Here is an 18,869-nt window from a genome sequence, read left to right as displayed (position 1 = left end):
AGTTGAACTCTGATAGAAATTCAAACTCACACAACTGCAATATTCTTTCTTGATGAGGTGAAAAGGTCCTATTATTATTTGGTGTTTCCACACACATAACATGGTGGGTGATCATTGAAGCATCTGAGATATTTGTTTGACATAGTGTTGACACTTACTCATACCTTATATTTGTGTCACCTTGTCTAAATTTTTTGTTACGTGGTAACGCACGGGCATTAACCTAGTTCTTGCAAAAAAGGTGAGAAGTTTAGCATCTCCAACAGTCTCCTTAAAAATCTCTCCCTATACATGCATTCAGCGATTCTACCAATAAATTTATTGGGTGTGAAAGGTTTGCGACTGTTGTAGTTTCCTTATAAACCTTTGCATATACTTTACCTCAACATACAATTCCCACTTGTCAGTGACTAATTTATCTTCTCTTTCTCTCTCGCATCCATGCAAGACATCGCCAGAGCTCTGGAGGCACATGGCGAGGCAGCAGTGGTGCAGCAAGCGATGCGGTGGATAGCGGCCAGGCAGGCAACAACTGCAGCGGGCCGGCGGCAGCACGATGATGTGGCATGTGTTGAAAAATTATTGAGAGAGGAGCAACTCTCCCTCTATTCAGGAGAAATGGTTTTTTTAGAGATCCAAATACTCCAATCGTTCCTTTATATAAGATGTATTTAAAAAAATCAAACAAGTGCATGTTTGACCAAGTTATTTTTAAAATATGTCAATATCTATAATACAAAATTTATATCATTTGATCCATCATAAAAAGTAGTTTAATATTTTATCTATTAGGTATTGCGGATGTTGTTATTTTATTCTATAATCTTGGTCAAACACTCAAATGGTTGACTTGCACGGAACCAATACAATTTATATTCTACAACGGATGGAGTATTTTTTTTATGAATAGAGGGGGCAGGCGATGCGGTGGATGGCGGCCAGACAGGCAACAGGTGCAGCGGGCCGGCGGCAGCACGATGATGTGGTGTGTGTTGAAACATTATCGAGAGAGCAACAACTCTCCCTCTATTCAGGAGAAATGGTTTTTTTAGAGATCCAAATACTCCTTTCGTTCCTTTAGATAAGATGTATTTAAAAAAAGAATTGAAAGAGTGCATGTTTGACCAAGTTATTTTAAAATATGTCAATATCCATAATACAAAATTTATATAATTTGATCCATCATAAAAAGTAGTTTAATATTTTATCTATTAGGTATTGCGGATGTTGTTATTTTATTCTATAATCTTGGTTAAACACTCAAATGGTTGACTTGCACGGAACCAATACAACTTATATTTTACAATGAATGGAGTTTTTTTTATGAATAGAGGGGGCAGGCGATGCGGTGGATGGCGGCTAGGCAGGCAGCAGCTGCAGCGGGCCGGCGGCAGCGCGATGATGTGGCATGTGTTGAAAAATTATCGAGAGAGCAGCAACTCTCCCTCTATTCAGGAGAAATGGGGTGTTTTTTTAGAGATCCAAATACTCCCTTCGTTCCATTATATAAGATGTATTTTTTTAAAGAATCGAAAGAGTGCATGTTTGACCGAGTTTTCTTAAAATATGTCAATATCCATAATACGATATTTATATCATTTGATCCATCATAAAAAGTAGTTTCATATTTTATCTATTAGGTATTGTGAATGTTGTTATTTTATTCTATAATCTTGGTTAAAAATTTAAATGGTTGACTTACAGGGAAACCAATACAACTTATATTCTAGAACGAGGGGTGTATTTTTTATGAATAGAGGGAGCAGGCGGTGCGGTGGATGGCGGCCAGGCAGGCAGCGGCTGCAGCGGGCTGGTGGCAGCGCGATGATTTTGCATGTGTTGAAAAATTATTGAGAGAGAAGCAACTCTCCCTCTATTCAGGAGAGATGGGGTGTTTTTTTAGAGATCCAAATATTCCCTCTGTTTTTTGTACATAAGATGTATTTAAAAAAACCAAACGAGTGCATGTTTGACCAAGTTTTTTAAAAAATATGTCAATATCCATAATACGATATTTATATCATTTGATTCATCATAAAAGTAGTTTCATATTTTATCTATTAGGTATTGTGGATGTTGTTGTTTTACTCTATAATCTTGGTCAAACATTTAAATGGTTGACTTGTACGAAAACCAATACACCTGATACTCTATAACGAGGAAGTATTGTTTTATGAATAGAGGGGACATTTTTTTACCCAAACTCTCCCTATACGTACATTTCTTTTGGAAATAAAGAGACCGTGGGACTGGGAGATGCCGAGATGCTGTTAACGGGGGTTTGGCTAGCGACCAAAACCTAGCCGCCGCCGCCAAGAGAGCCATCTTTCCGGCGCCGTTTTCCGGCGGCTCTCCTCCGCCGGCGACCTCTTGGTCGTCGGTCGTGAGGGGGGTCGCCGGATCCCGTGCGTGCGGATCGTTTTTGCTTTAGGTTCAGAGCCCTAATAGCCTAGGTTTTTAGATCGTCCGACGTCTTGGCTTCGACGGCGGCGACGGCGATGCTGAATAAAGAAGCTCCAGGTTCTTCTCCGGCGAGGCGATCGTCTCTTTGCTCGGTGATGGATTTGGGAACCAGTCTGTTCAAGCGGGGATATCATGGCGGCGACGGTATCCTTGTGGTGGACTTGTGTCCTCGGGCTCCACCGTTGCGACGACGTCTGCTCCAGCGTCGGCGCGGAGCTTGGGAGGTAGTTCGGGAGCAGATGCAGATTGTGATCTGCATCGACGACATCTGGAAGGCAGAACGTGTGCTGAGTTCGTGGTTGATGGATGGCAGGTATGGTTTCCTACTTCGGCGTCTTAGTCGTTGTGGGGTCTCGGATCTGGAGTTCGATAGCGTGTCCGGGGTGTTGCCCCGGTCTGATTCATTCAACGGCAATGGCTTCATCTTTGGTGAGCCACCTTGGAGGTCCGCAAAGCTGCATATCAGCGATGGAGCCGCGTCGAGCTCGGGTGAGGAGGTGATCCGTCATTTTTTTCTTTGGTGGCTCCTGTGGTGGTGCCGGAGGCAAGTGACGGACGTTGGTGTCAAGCTTAGCAATGTTCTGCTATCTTTTCAGTTTTGTCATGTCGGTCTTTACGTGACTTGTAATTTGATCTTTATGATATGAATGAGACACGTATTACCATGAAAAAAAAATGTTGTTAACGAGGCAAGGAAAAAAAAAGTGGCGACGAGAGGGTGGGATTTGATCCGAGCAGCCGGATTTAACACTTGGGAGCTGGCCGGGGAGCGTGCCCCTGCCATCATTTTTATCCGTCCGTGATGAGAAGAATTAATGTCCCGGACGACCGGGGTCGTCCTACGCAGACGGTCACACAAGTGGTGCACCCCACCGCATGGGCCAATCCCGCAGGACTTCCGGACGATTCAATCCGGCTTCTCGGACTGAAGAAGTCAGCCGAATCCGGCTTCGGGCTGAAGTCATAGTCACCCAAACCTGGGCACTCTTTCAATCCGGCTTCTCGGACTGAAGCGTGGGGTGACAGGCCCGCGCCACCAGGCCCGGCGAGGCAGGCGCACGCACGTCGCCCTTTAAGCGCGTCGCCAGCGGCCCAAACTCCCCGTGTGGGACTAAAAATATATGACGATGGCGGATTAGTTGTAGGTAAATTGCCCCTAAAAAATAGTACTATCTTCGTTCACTTATATAATATGATTTTAGACATTCAGAGCATCTCCAACAGCCGCGCTAAACAAGCGCCGCGCCGTAAATTTGCCCATTTCAGCGCCCGTGTGGGACTAAAAATACTAGTAGACCGCCCGTGCGTTGCCACGGGCTAACAAAATATCTGAAAAAGATAAATATGCTAACGAAAATGTATATACAAAGAGAAATGTCATGTACGAGTCATACATTGATATGAATCAATGTTCTAAATAGCGGACTATGCCAAATAGCAGCGGCCCTCCATATCATCTATTGTGACGCTATAGACCGCTATACCCAGCTATTTTGCAAGTTTAGTGGGTTATGCCATTGTCTCTGGCTGATCAAACCGTTATAGACAGGATATAGCTAGCCTATAGCGGGCTATTTAAAACTTTGATATGAATAGTCATTAAATATCAATTCAGCACAACTGACAATCTATCACCTGCTTCAAAATTAACACATGTGCTTATCATACATCAATCTATTCAGGAGTGTTACATTATCAGACAATTTGTTGAGCACATGGTAGCTATATAAATAGTCCAAATCTCGTTCATGTTGACAGAAATTAGCAATGCTCACAACTACATACGAAATCGGCCAGAGACAATTTTCTAGCTTCTTTCTATTTTTACAGTGTCACATGCTGAATTTCCAAAGATTGAACTTCTTAATAATGACAATCCTTCATGTCTATGTAGGAGCTTTATGGTCGATCTGGCCAATAAATTGCTCCGATGCTGGCGAGAAATCTTCCATTCGAGCTTCCATCGCCCCTCCGCCGCACAGATCTGGCCATCTCCACTCACTCCCCTCATAGGCGGCAACTGCTTGATATGTTAAGACACTCATTGCCGTCCCCACCCACTCCCCTCATAGGAACATTGAACCGTAAAAATATTATCAGCATATTAGGCTTGCATCATGAGTTATATCTTCACTTCTATGAACACATCAAGACATAGAGCTTTTGTGTTTGGTAAGAAAATTAAGCAGATATGAAGGTAAAATGAAATCATCAATATAATTCCCGCATACACTACTACATGGAATAACATGGAACTGATGATAAAGTTTAATTTAGTATTTGGTAGGTTACACATTATAATTTGTCTTCAAACAACCAGCAGAGAGCAACTTAGTTAAATTGTTCCATTATGACGACAAAAAAGGAACCTTCCTAAGTTCTTCCTACCTTTTGTATTGCCTGCATTTATAGCACAGACTTAACTTTTGCAATCAAGAGTTGAGTTTCCAATTAATATGATGTGTTGCAGATTTTGTAGAGTGAAGGTTGAATTTGCCTCTTATTACCTTCCAAGCGATTTGCTTTGCATGGTACACAGTCGCTATATGGTCGGAATCCGATGAGAGCATGACTTTATTGTGATCATCATCTTCGTACTGTCAAATGGTATTAGGAAAAGAAGAAACCTTAGAGAACTGACAGTGATATAGGTATATAGGCACATATATAGAGAATGGAGCTTGAACAGTACCAGAATTTGAGGTAGGTTCGATTTATCAATGGAGCTTGAACAATAGTATAAATTACTGGGCATGACATGGGAAAAGAAAGAGCGATGATATAACTCCAGTTGTGTGACACCAAAATGAGAGTGCATACCACAGTTAAATTTGTGCATCTTGCCTTGTTTGTCCTGAATCTTGAACCCAAAAGTGTTTGATAAGCCTCAAGCCGGAAAGACGGGCTGAACCATGGAGATGTGAATTTAGTTAATATAAAATATATAAAAAGGGCAACCACTGAAAACTGAATATTTCATACATTGGAGAGCTAACAGAGAGAGAGACACAGAGAGAGAGAGAGAGATGATGTTTTGTGTTGTGTTCAGTCTACAGCTTTTCTTCTCCCTCCTCTATTTATTGAGTGGTTACAATGCTAACTGAAAAACGGAAAAGCATGACATATCCGAGTTGTGAGTGCCGCCATCCTAGAACTCCTTGCACACCTCTCTGCATCATCGCCGTGACCGTTGTGCCATGCCATCCCACGATCCAATCATTGCGAGGATCTATCCTAACAATCTAGGACATCGTCACAGCTTGGTATGTTTCTGCTAAAGTTTAACTGAAGAAAACAAGCTGACGAAACTGAGTTCAAACAACTACAGCTACGACTCAAATAAAACTGAATTTTCTGAATATTTCGACAGCAGCTGCTAACTCAGTAATCACAAGACCACCTTTCTAAGAAAATCAGGGTACCAATAGACAAAAGCAAGCATGGAGACGAAGCTTAAATTTTAGAGGGACAACCCATACGTCTACCAGTGTTATACTATTATCAAATAGAAAAATTATGATGAAATTGGATTTCAATGTAGAAGCATATATATAGATTATTTAAAAACATGGCATCGCTATTGTGCATAGTTGAATGTAAGGTGGATTGGGTAAATCTCATGATATACTTCAGCCCATGGCCCATGTAGCCTTGTAGAGACCATTCAGGGAGGGTCAAAATTCAACTTGTCGTTGAGCAGTCTTGGAACATGTTTAAGGTATAAACATGCAAGGCTGCCAAGCCCCAGCAAGACTTCCATGGCGCTGCTGTCAAGAAACGTGCCATCACGGTCTGACACATGTTCCAGGAAGCAAGTGCTCATTTCTTTGCTAGGAAATTTACTTGATAGAAGCTCTATGCTGTAATAACTTTTGTTGCCTTGCCCTGAAACCGTTTCTTCTGTAGGGGCATAAATTGCAGCAAACTAAGATATGACACTCTTTACATGTAAGTGGTAGATTGCATAATCATATAAAGTATAGAAGAATTGAAGGTTAATGGACTTACATTACCGAAGCAAAAATGTGTGTAAAACAGGACACACAACCTGCTCAATTTTACTTAAAATGAAGCAAAACAAAAATAGTTGTGATCCAAAGGCCAAAAGGCAATTTAAAAAATGGCATCTTAATAGCATAATATTGCTTACGAACATCTAATAGAGTAGAAATAGGTAGTTCGAAGGAACAATCTATATTTTTGTAGATTAATGAAATCACCGGTTCTCCTTATGTAACAATTCTGAATTCAAAACCATACTGGAAAGGACACTTTGCCAAAATAAGTAGTACTTAAATTCACTATCTAAACACATGCACTTGGGATATAGCTCCCATTGCTAAACACACACGCACCTGTCAACGCACGGGCATCCAGATAACAAAGATATGTCATTTTTTTTGACAAAACAAATATTTCTCGCTTTCTCAAGTGTAACTACATTTACACATGTAGAAGAAAAAGTGGGAGAAATACTGAAGATACAGGGTGTCCGCCCAACCTTTATTTCCGGCAAATACGCTCGATCGACGGATGACAGGTGCAATAAGTCAATGAAAGGAAGAGTTCTCTTTGATGTTGGGTCATGACTTCTTAGAAGGATCCTTATTTGGGTCATGCCCTTGCCTGATGGCTGCACATACGTCACACACACGACATACCGAACCAGTCATCACAAAGGTATGAACAGGAACAGCAGAACACAAACCACCAGCCCTGGCGGATGCCACGCGCGAACCCCAGCGGGCTAGCGCCTAGCAGCAAGCAGCAGGAGCGTTTGTGCCGGAGGCCAAGGTGGACGGTGAAGACGCACGCCCTAGCGCTAGAGGCTAGCAGTGAGGAAGTCTCACGTGCTGTAGTCTCGGCTGACCTACCTCGAAAAAATTTGGTCCTCCGCCTCTGATGAGCGGTAGCATGCTGACTAAACAGCTCATGAAATTCTAGTCCATTTTACCGGCATCTAAAACAGTAGTATTCGCCTATATCTTTTTTTCCTGTTTATAACAATAGGAATTGTGAATGTATAGTCTTTACCTTGGCTTTAATTATCCTGCGGCCATCAAACCCACTGCATATGTCTCAGTTGAACAACAATACACTACAGAAGAGTACTCTTGTATTATCTACTTAATCTAAAAACCATTTGATCTTCACTAAAACTGCTTTCTGAACTCCATTAATGTCATAATAAAAAGTCATGAGGGCGAACGAATCATGATGTCCTTACCATGGCAAAGAAGATGTCATGATAAGGCAAGCAAGATCTGAATTAGAAAGAACCCATCACGTACTGAAAATTCTTGAGTGTGAGAGCACACCTGCTACACACACGGGTAACAAAGACAATGGCAATGGAGGAGAAGATTGAGATCGACGCACCTGTGATGGCGTCCTCTGTGGAGCCGATATTCCGGTCATTGGACCTCGACACGACCTTGTAACCTTGTACTCCACCTGCTCTTCCAAACGAGATATCCCTCACGCCACCCCGCTGCAAATCGACCGCCCCGCCTAGCCTGTTACATGTGAAAAAAAGCTATGAGTGTGTCAATTCCTGTAGTATCTCTCAATATACAAGCAACACTACATGTCTTTGCTTATGAAGTTATAAACACCTTTGTATTCGCTAAAAGATGATCATGATCTTACAGCCCGGCTGAGTGATGGTTGAGCTCGACCGGCGCGCCTCCAACAGCACCAGCGTCCAGACCTACACCTACCTCAGTGTGTCGGTTATCGGCAGAACCATCTCCCTCTACACGCTTTCTGCGGAAACACTGACGACCAATGATTCAGATACCGGATCAAGAAGTACTGTTGGTCTCCATCATGTTGCTGCTGGGCTCGTCTTCGGTGCTGCTGGTGGGACAATGGCAACTGTTTCATATTCAACATCAACGGAGACGTTTTGATGCAGACAAGTATGATGACAGTGGATAGGCAACATGGAGCCAGCAATTTGATGAGCATTCTTTACGGCCGCACTCCACTTTTCCATGTCTTGGTTACCGGGTTGGGGTCTCCTACAAAAAAAAAGTGAAAATGCATGCTACCACGAATACTATCTTCACTACAGAAAATAACAAGCCTAATCCTTGTACATGCTATGGTGTCTTCCCAGGGTAAAGTTTATATGCGAGCATCCATAACCGGGGTTAAACCGACCTACATAGTTGTCAATCAGCCCTGGGCGCTCTCAACTATAAGCTGAGGCTGCTTGACCAACTACATATTTCTCAGTCTTACAATTGATTGAAGTTTTAATAATATAACCACGTTTTAGCCCAAATTTTGAGCGGGATCTCAAAGTCCATCTGCTTGAAGCACACATGAAGGCAAAGTAGAACATGAAAAATAAGACATAAGGAATCAGGACAACCCTATCAATTTTGTCCGCATCAAGGACAAGGAGGGTTGCAACGACCAAGATCAGATGCTTTGAAGGCATGCAAGATCTGTAGGGGTGAAAAGGGATCATGCTCGTACCTGGTTTGAGAGTATCACCATCTGCCTGAGCCTTCTTCAACTCTGGTCATGGCCTGATTGAGCCTACTTTTCTTCATCTACATACAGAAGAGAAGAAATGGTTTGTTTACTTCGAGTAGTTGAATGAAAGATTAGAGAAAGGAATGAGGAGGCAGCCTCGACTGTGAAGACCTGTGGCAGGAATGGGGGTGGAGCGTGCTCATCAGTTGTCACGGCCATGCTGGCGGCATGTGGGGATCCGAGGCGACGGCGGCGTCCTGGTGATCCGAGGACACAGAAAACATCATTCAAATGAGAATCTTTTACTGACATAACATATTTTGGATTTGTTAGCCCGTGGCAACGCACTGGTTTAAGAATCTTTTACTGACATGACATATTTTGGATTTTCCTTTGCACATGCTTGATTGAGATAAATTTTGAACTTCCTTTGCCATAGTAATATATCAGAATCAGCGCCCGCAGAGAATGTAATTTTCATCATAGGTAATCTACAATGGAGTACCAATTTCAGAAAATAAACAACATACTGACCAAAATATATTATGAAGTAAACTGTACAAGATTCAGCCTACCTTTTGCTTGGGAAGAACCTTTCCAATCATTTTATTGGTTCATCTCTCTCTAGTAAGGCACAGGCTAACTTCCCTCTATTTGTAGTCTATAGACATGATCCCAGCGTAAGGTTGAGCAAGCAAACAACTCACATATTTCTGGAAATGATTTAGAAATTATATATTGCTGGAAATATCACTGGAATTTTAATTGTCGGAAGCACATAAGCTAATTTCAACCCTTTGTCAAAAGCCAAAATGAAGGCAACCACATCACATCCCATGAGATAGAAGATTAGAGAACTTACCATCAAGATGGAAACTGGGACGGGTTCCCCTCCGTTGGATGTTTGTAGACGACATCATAAACGAGACAAGTCATACTATGCCTATGATGCGTCGGACATTACCAAACGGACAACGGAGGCTTCGCCAGTTCACGAACCCATGGCGTCCACTCCTCGTCGACTCTCATTCCTTCACCGGCATCATGGGTCAGGCATCAACGAACAGTCCCCCATTGCTGTTGAGCACGGCCTCCAACGTCACAACACCAAAGTTGCAAATTGTCTTGATTTGACTACAACACAGAAAACATCATTCAAATGGCAGATTATAAATATGCAAGAGAAAATTATATTGCGCTATCGGATATATCACACAATCTCTGTTCTTTGTCTTCTCCATGATGCACAAAACAAAGAACACTAGATTTTGATTGATGCCTTGAGTTAACTGATGCCTGGTAAATAGATGATCGTGATCCAAAATCTGTACATGTTCAACTATCATTTTATAAGCACCTCCTGTAAGAAGTCTCCAATAGAAAGTAATGTTACTGATGGTTAGGTAAACCTGAACGACATAAAAATCAAGGTTGTACTATTACTGATAGATAGCTAACATGAACCACACCGAACTTTAAAATAACCTTGTTTAGTCAGCCGTATCTCCTCGAACATTGGGCAGGTCCACAAGAGTGCCTCCCCTCAATCTTGAAGGATAGCTGCCAGTAAAGCGGACCGATGTGCATCGTATCATATTGTTCTAGTCATATATAGAACTAATATAGATTATTAAAAAAAATGGCATAACTCAATCGGACCAACTTATGCATAGATGAGGGTAAATTAATTGGATAATCAAGAAACGAGACAGAGAGATTCAATCACTAATCGTTCCCCTACACAAAGAAGCAATTGATCTACTAATGCATGGCAGAATGTATGTCTTGCCCGAAATCAACATAGGAAGCTCCTTTTCTTTCACCAAACATGAAACATCAAGTGTACCCTACCTGCATACAGAACAAGACCAAGATCAACACATGCATGTAAAATCGAGACCACCAAATCTGATTCAAACACAAAACAAAAAGGAAGAGCCGCCAAGTCAGGCCGCAACCACCTGGTCGTAAATGCTGCTGCTAGCGGGCATGTGTAAGAGGAAATCAGGCTGCCCCAGCTATACGTTGAATTGCCCGTTTATTACCGAAACAGAAAATTACATATTTTCTATTTGATCAGCAATATACTTGGATCGTCATGAAATGCCTTGTGGATATGAAAAAGATCTTTGTAAGTCAGGTGTATAACATCTTCTTAAACTGCTAGTAACTCAGTTTGCTTCCGAATGGATTGTAACATATTCAATAGAAAACACTTGATTATTATCAGAAGCATTCGGATGATGGTCAACGGGCTGGTTATGACTTGACTACAGATAAGTTTTACTGACAAACAACCACACCAACTTCTTCCAGCGTCTTCATCTCATAATCACCTACTCAACTTTCAATAGTAGAGCATTGAGCGGCTCCCATGTGCTTCTTGTTCACTGGTTTTTAGAACTACATCTCCAAATTTCTCCTTGTTCAACTACATCTCCAAATTTTGACACAGAAGGCACGGTGACCCATTTGGGAGAACAAATGCAGTATAGCAGATAAGAAATCAAATTGGGATTGACCTGCAACGGAAGAGAGGCGATAAAAAATCTGTTGAAGATCGAGGAGCGGACACTTGGGTGCAGAGGTACAACGGAGTGGTTTGGAGGCCATGGTCGACGAAGGAGAGAGGACGCGGCCCTGCTCGTAGGCGGCCGCCCCACGTGCGTGCACGTGCCCGGCAGTAGCATCTCTCGCTCCCTCTTGTCAGGGATGACCTGATAAACTGGGACCGGGAGGATCGAGGCAGTGAAATCTCACCGGCGACCGGGGTGGAGGGATTGTCACGTCCCAGACTCAGATCTCGCCGTGGACGCCGCCGAGGCGCCCATTGGCATCCCTCGGGTAGATCGAGCAAGACGATGAGCGCGTGAGGGCGGATGTCTTCCGGGTCGTTGTGCGCTTCCCCTCCCGGCTGCCTTCCGCCGCCTCTGCCGGACGAAGGCGAAGGCGGATCTCGGCAGCGGTGTCCCGATGGCAACCCGGAGGCCTGCAACGATGGCGGCGGCGCCTCCTTGAGGACCTCGGTGCCGGCTCCTCGATGACTGCTCGGCGTCGGCAAAGGGATCCGTGGCTAGTGCCCGGTTTCCATCGATGTAGCGAATAGATCAGCGGCATTTCAGGGATCGCGGTGGCGGTGGCGGTGGCGGCATGGCTCCCGTCGTTGTAGCGAATAGATGAGGGCAGCCTCGATCGTGAGGTTTCTTTCGTGCGAGGGGTCGTCGTTCCCAGGCTCATCCGTTTCTTCCGGTTTATTTTCGTACGAGGGGGCCTCAGCCGTCGTCCGGTTATTTTCATGCGAGGTGTCTTCTGTAGGTGGGAGGATTGCGAGTTAACGGAGGTGGGAGGGCGACGAAAAAAACCCGGTGGTGCGAGGATGACGAAAAAAAATCAGCGAAAATAAACCGCGGAGACTATTCACCAAGTAGTCTATTAGGAGTAGAGATATGACAATGGCGGATTAGTTGTAGGTAAATTGCCCCTAAAAAATAGTACTATCTCCATTCACTTATATAATACGATTTTAGACATTCAGAGCATCTCCAACAGCCGCGCTAAACAAGCGCCGCGCCGTAAATTTGCCCATTTTAGCGCGCGCGTAATCGATAGTGTCTCCAGTGGGCGCGCAATAACCGCGCGCGCGGCATATAGAGTTGGGGCTCGGTCCGAATCGCCATCGCGCGCTGCGTATTTGGGATGCCCGCTTTCACGTGCGGCACACACGAGCACTCGCGCCACACTCTCTCCCCCGCGCCACCTTCGCCCCGCACGCGCCGGCGCCGGCGAGCTGACCCGATGAACGCACGCGCCGGCACCCCCCTCACCCATCCTACAGCCGCTAACCCTCCACTGTTGTCGCCGCCGCCGCCGCAAACCCTAGCGCTGGGAGCATTGGCCTCGCCTCCGCCGGAGCTCCTCTGAGCATCGGCCTCGCGCGCGGCCTCTTCATGCCGCCGCGGATGACCTCGGCGGCTGGTGGCGTCGCGCCCACCATGATGAAGCCACGTGCACCCCCCTCGAAGCTCCCAAATGCGGCGCGGCCGTAGAAGGGCAAGACATCTGCGAAGAAGAACAAGGCGGCAGACGGCCCCGGCACCTCGAAGGCGCTGAGGAAGAAGCTTGCAGGGCGTGTGATGAACGCGGCAGCTACCGAAGCGCCGGCGAGCTCACTTGTTGAGCCGACGGCCGGCGTGCACAATGTGTTCGACGATATGCCCCAAAGGTAAAAAAATCCCGAACTTTTTTCTTCTTCTTTATTTTTTGAATGCATACATATAGATAGCTTATTGCATTGTTCTATATGCTTTGTAGTGTGAACGATGATGCATACATGTCAACTATGGATGTCAGCTCGAACAATTCGCATTGGTCTCAAACCAATGACGAAGACCATGAGTTCGAGGTGGATGAGGATGGTGAGGGCATTATCGACGCACCGAAAGGAAGAGGAGGCAACTACACCAACGTCGAAGACGTTGTGCTATGCAAAACTTAGTTGGACGTGTCGAGGGATCCATCCGTTGGAGGTGATCAAAGTAGAGATGCTTATTGGCTCCGGATGAAAGAACACTTTGATCTTCGCAACATGAGTGGAATTGACCGCTCTACACGATTGCTTCGCTCCCGATGGTCGACCATCAATAGGGATTGTCAACAATGGGCGGCCGCACAAAAAGCGGTTGACAATTTGAACCCAAGTGGAACCAATGATGACGATAGGGTAAGTGTCATTTCATCATTCCTCATGTTCACATCATGCTTGTTGTTGGTGTTTCTTGTGCTAACTTGTTTTGTTTTCATGTAGTTAAATATTGCACAAAACTTGTTCAAAGGAGAGGAGAAGAGGACCAAGAAGGGGAAGATCAAGAAAGGAAGGCCATTTACCTTGCCTCATTGCTATGAAGTATTGAAGGATGATGAGAAATGGAAGAAGCGTGAGGATATTGATGATTTGGATTTGAGCAAAAAACGCAAGCGAACAATTGATTTGGAGGATGATGATGAGAAGGATGCATCAAGTGAAGATGGCAAGAGAAGCCCCACACCAAACTCAGTTTCATACTCGAAGCCAAAACGCCCGGATGGCACGAAGAAAGACGCAAAAGAAAAGAAGATGATGAGCTCAAAAATGCTATGGAAACAATTGTCAACGCAAGAAGAGAAGCCAGCGAGGTGAGGAAAATGCCAAGGAACTAAGATGCCGTGGCCGAGGAGTGGAGGTTGGCGGCCGAGGAGAGGAGGGTGGCCGCCGAGGAGAGGAAAGTGACATTGGAGGAGAGGAAGGTGGGCATGGAGGAGCGAGCTAAGTTGTTGGAATGAGAGAAGCACTTGTTCTTTTTGGACACATCTTTGTTCAATGATGCGCAAAAGGAGTATGCCAACCTTGCCCGTGAAGAAGTCTTGATCCAAAAAAGAGCCATGATTCGTACAATGGGTGACGGTGACCTTGGCGGCATGGGTGGCATTGGTGCCATGGGTGGCTTTGGAGCTACCATGGGCGGCATGGGTTCCATGAGTGGCTTTGGAGCTACCATGGAGACCATAGGAGGCATGGGTGGCTTTGGAGCACCTCCGGGCGGCTTGGACGGCATGGTTGCATGAGTTTTGCGTCTCTCATCGGGGGCTTGGGTGCACCTCCGGGCGTCGGTGTGCCACCTTCGCATGAAGATGCCGTTGAAGATTTTGGCAACACCTTCCGAGCTTCACGTGATGAGGATACGGCGCGCAACAATGAAGAGGAGGAGGAAGAATAGTCTTCGGAGGAGTCGGATGAATCGGAGGAAGATGAGGATGAAGATGAAGACGAGGACGAGGCTTGATTCTTGTGCCTTTCGTTTGTGTCATCATAACTTGGTTTGCATTTTGAACTTGGTTGAATTATGTTGTGGGCATGAATTTGAACTTGTGGGCATGAACTTTTGGGCACGAATTTGGTTGAATGATGTCTGTGATTCAATATATGCCATGTGTTTTGTGTTGATGTGTGAAATTTATGCCCAAAATAAGAACAAATGTGTGCGTCGGCTGCTCGCGCGTGCTGCATTTTTGCGCGCTACCTGCTGGAGCTGCACGCGCGCTACTGGAGTCAGCGCTGCGCGACGTGCCAAACCTGGCGATGGGCGTGCCGCAAACCAGATTTTAGCGCGCCGCGTGTTGTGCGCCTGTTGGAGATGCTCTTAGACACGGTTCAAAATAGTACAAAGCAAGATGTCTGAAACGTCTTATAAAAATAAACGAATGGGGTAGGTAAATTAAGCAGGGTGTCTTATAAAAACACTCCATGGAACTCTATCTTGCGGAACTAACCTGAACCGGCGGCACGTCAAAGTCTCACCACAATGCCCGGCTTGTAGAGGTGGGGTCGTACGAAAATACTTGTCGAAGAAATGAATTAAAATGGATGTATCTAGAACTAAAATACATCCATTTCTATGACAAGTATTTTCGGAAGGAGGGAGTATTATTTAAATGTCCTTCGGCTGTGCAAGTTTGGAGGGAGCTGGGGCTGTATGATATAATCAGGAAGACATGCCTGATTGATAAGGCAGGTGAATGTGTTCTTGGAATCCTTCTTGAGTTGGGAATTCCCTTGAGTTGCCGGAACGGGAATGTGTGGGTCCAGTCCAACGAAACATGCACGAAATGATTGCTATTGCTTGTTGGTACTTATGGTAAGAGAGGAGAAAATGTGGCCATGGGGAGCCGATTCAAAATGCCCTTCAGATCTCTTCTGCCATTCGGGCTTTGACTGCAAATTACACATGTGCAGCTGTACCGAAAGTTGTCCGAAAATCTGGATGTTGGGTGCCGCCTCCTGGGGGACCTGTGAAGCTAAATGTAGATGCATCCTTTGATCACGATCTTCTCATTGCTACTGATAAGGGGAACTTCATAAACGCGGGCAGCTGGAAGCTTGGTTTTTGTCCTGATGGTCTCTCTGCGGAAGTAATTGCACTGCGTTATGGACTCTCCCTTGCACAGTCAGTTGGCTGCAATAAAATCATAGTGAACTCAAATAATATGGTGATTATTAATACAATGAATGAAGGTGGCCGGTCTGCAAGTCCTGCTGCTGCGATTTTTGACGGCTGCTATCACATGGCATGTGGATTCCCTTATACATCATTTGTACACTGTCCGAGGAAGGCCAATATTGTTGCTCATGAGCTAGCTTATTTGGCCAAAGGAGCGACATGTGTTTCCTCCGTTCCAAAATAGATGACTCGATTTTGTACTAACTTTTACTAAAGTTGGAGTAGTAGTTTGTTTGAGGAGCCTCCTAGCGAGCTCAATCCTCTACTGCTGAACGATGTAACTCTGATCACAAAGTAATAAGAAGGGGTTTTAATTTTTAAAAAAAAAGAGTAGGGTGTCTGGGCTGGAAAGAAGAAAAGATGTCCCATGCAGACTTCCGTATTCTTTACTTTAACCCTTGTTTGGGATTTGCTGGATGTTCCCCCTCCCGTTGAAAAACCGAACTTACTCATGTAAAATTGACATCAGGCTTCCATGTTGCAAAACCCCAGGATATTTGCCAAACAATTTGCATGACCTATGTACGTACTATATTAATCAACCAGACAAACACAGGACAGGGGGAGACTTGCGTGAGATCTCACGTTTAGGTCAGACCGTGAGATTAACCAAAAGAATATATCATATTTAGACATTTAAAACAACTAAAATTATTTGACAACATTCATATGGGGTATGTCTACAGCTCCAAAAAAATCAGCTCGAAACTCGATATACATTTATTAGAGATTCAGAAAAGACAAATTCGAATGTGAATAGTAGCAGCTTTGGGTGAATAGTACTTTGCCACTGTTCACATCGACTAAGAATTGGCGAGCAGCGAGCGGCCGACCACTTCTGTTCAGCGTGATGAGCAGTGATGCTCTCCCGATGGCGCATCTTGGCTTCGTCGAGATGCGGTCCAGTCGTCGCAAGGCGTTCCCTTGGAGTGGGCGATGCCTGTTGCGGCGGCCTGGACTTGCCAGAGGTATGGAGTGGTTGTGGTTCTTGTCCAGGCGGGGCATTGATGGTGTGGCCGGTGTTCTCCTTGATGTGCGTCCATCGATGGCCCTCGGCTTGGTAGCTATGTTGGCGAAGTGTTGTGGCGGCGGTGTGAAGCTTCTGGGACGGTGTTGCCCAAGTCTAGATGGTGTGGTGAGGTGCGACGCGCGGATGAAAATCTTGCACGGCTTTCGTCAGGCCGGCGGCGATGGCACCCGCGGATGCCATTCCCCTCCTTGGGAACGTCATCGTGGCATGGTCGTCACCTCCCTCACTCGCCTGGAGTTGTGGTTGTCTCCGGGCGAAAGCCTCGATTCGGTTGGATCGACACAATGGCGGCATCTTTGACGATGTTCCTCTGCTGAGAGCATTGTGTTTGGAGACATGGTCGGCTCCTCGTCGCTCTCCTCCGGTGTTCACCGCTGTCCTCCTTGTTCCTCTGTGGCGCTATGTACACCCGTCGCCGGTGTGTCCAAGACGGCGTCTTCCTCGGACCGGATCGAGTCGTCCCACCCACTTGCCACTTCCTCTTAGGCGATAAGAGTGGATGGTGGGTCGACAAGTGAAGCTCTGCGGAAGTTGGTGTTCTTCGTAGATGTCCGGCGTCGGTCGATACGTGGTGTTGAGTTTCGATTAGGATAGACCCTTTGTGTTGTAGCTTGCTTTGCAGTGTTGTTGCTCGTGTGTGGTGTTGTGCTATGTTCGTTGTTCACAATGAGAGTAGTTTCTTGTAACTCAAATTTTGCCTTTTATAAAGCTATGGTACGCCGAGGCGTACTCTCGAAAAAACATCAGATCTTGTCTTTTTTTTTTCTATTGATGTAAGTTGAATTAGGAGATGGATTTTTTTGAGGTTGTACATCAAACACAGAGATAAGAAGACGCATGCCGTCGTTAAATAGATTCACCATATATACGGCCGTCTTTCTAATCTCAAACACAGGATATGAGACATTAAGCAATTTAGAACCCGCTCATGTTTTACTGGATACTAGGCTAGAAACTCAGCTAAACACAAGGAGAGAAAATCTCACAAGCTACTCCCTAAATGCGCATACTGTCTATAAAGCTAACTTAAAAGGTACTGCACCAACTAGCAACTATATTTCCCGCAAAAAAAAAAAGAACTACTTCCTCAGCTTACAGAATGATCTTATATTATGGGACGGAGGGAGTAGCTAGCAACCTAGCATCTCTATTACAACCTCCCGTCCAGCAAGTGCTGGTCCCAATAGAACACCTTGTTCTCCCAATGCATCAAACAAGAGATCAGAAGAATTTAATACTTTTGATTGAGTAACTTATAATCTTCATCTTTAATCCGCATCGAAATCTACAAACTTTTAGGGTGTGCCGAAGCAAAACTCGTAGCAAAAAATGTTGAACTGTGAAATAGTTTCATATGTGGGCCATTTCAAGCTAAACTCGTCATTAAGGGTCAAAATAGTGATTTTGGCCTCTTTTTGGGACCATGCGATATTTATATATTTTCATGTTTGCACTTTGCAATATTAATGCTCAGGCCTTGAGTATGGATCGACTAACCCAATTCTTTTAAAAAAAAACTTGACTATCCCATTTGAATCTTGATGATTCGTTCCTTACAAAACAGGAGTTTCCAGATCTAACTTAGCACATGTTGAACAAATTGCCTTCCAACGTGATGGCCAACTGAAATCGAAGACTGTCACACCAAGTCACCAAGAATATATGCATCCTTTTTTTGCATGACAAGAATATATGTATCCAACACATTGCCTTCAGAAACAAAACACAGGCGCATATGCTACACATTCAAATTGTAAAGTACGATGAGGAGCATGATAATAATCCAGTGGTTGGGCGAGCAGAGCAGACGACGGAAAAAGGGTCCAAAATCCGCATGAAAAGATTGAGAGGCGATG

General features: G+C 44.8%; 1 long non-coding RNA gene across 9 annotated transcripts; it reads right to left on the bottom strand.

Annotated features, from left to right (window-relative positions):
• Window positions 1–4,092: 4,092 nt before the first annotated feature.
• Window positions 4,093–12,175, bottom strand: LOC119274781. 9 transcript variants are annotated; one of them, XR_005135320.1, is made up of 11 exons: window positions 11,472–12,175; window positions 9,812–10,800; window positions 9,525–9,662; window positions 9,321–9,440; window positions 9,121–9,206; window positions 8,950–9,026; window positions 8,079–8,486; window positions 7,843–7,979; window positions 5,284–5,368; window positions 5,156–5,189; window positions 4,093–5,060 (listed from the first exon to the last, which is right to left on the bottom strand). It is a non-coding gene; the product is annotated as an uncharacterized LOC119274781 (long non-coding RNA). The 9 variants fall into 9 exon arrangements; XR_005135325.1 differs by having other exon boundaries at window positions 4,093–5,189; window positions 9,812–10,083; window positions 10,435–10,800; XR_005135326.1 differs by having other exon boundaries at window positions 4,093–5,189; window positions 9,812–10,083; window positions 10,435–10,509.
• Between the last annotated feature and the right edge of the window lie 6,694 nt (window positions 12,176–18,869).

This window comes from Triticum dicoccoides, chromosome 3B, assembly GCF_002162155.2.
Source record: "Triticum dicoccoides isolate Atlit2015 ecotype Zavitan chromosome 3B, WEW_v2.0, whole genome shotgun sequence".
Classification (NCBI taxonomy): domain Eukaryota; kingdom Viridiplantae; phylum Streptophyta; class Magnoliopsida; order Poales; family Poaceae; genus Triticum; species Triticum dicoccoides.
Note: the sequence above shows the minus strand (reverse complement) of the source record. Positions and strands in the feature narration are given on the sequence as shown.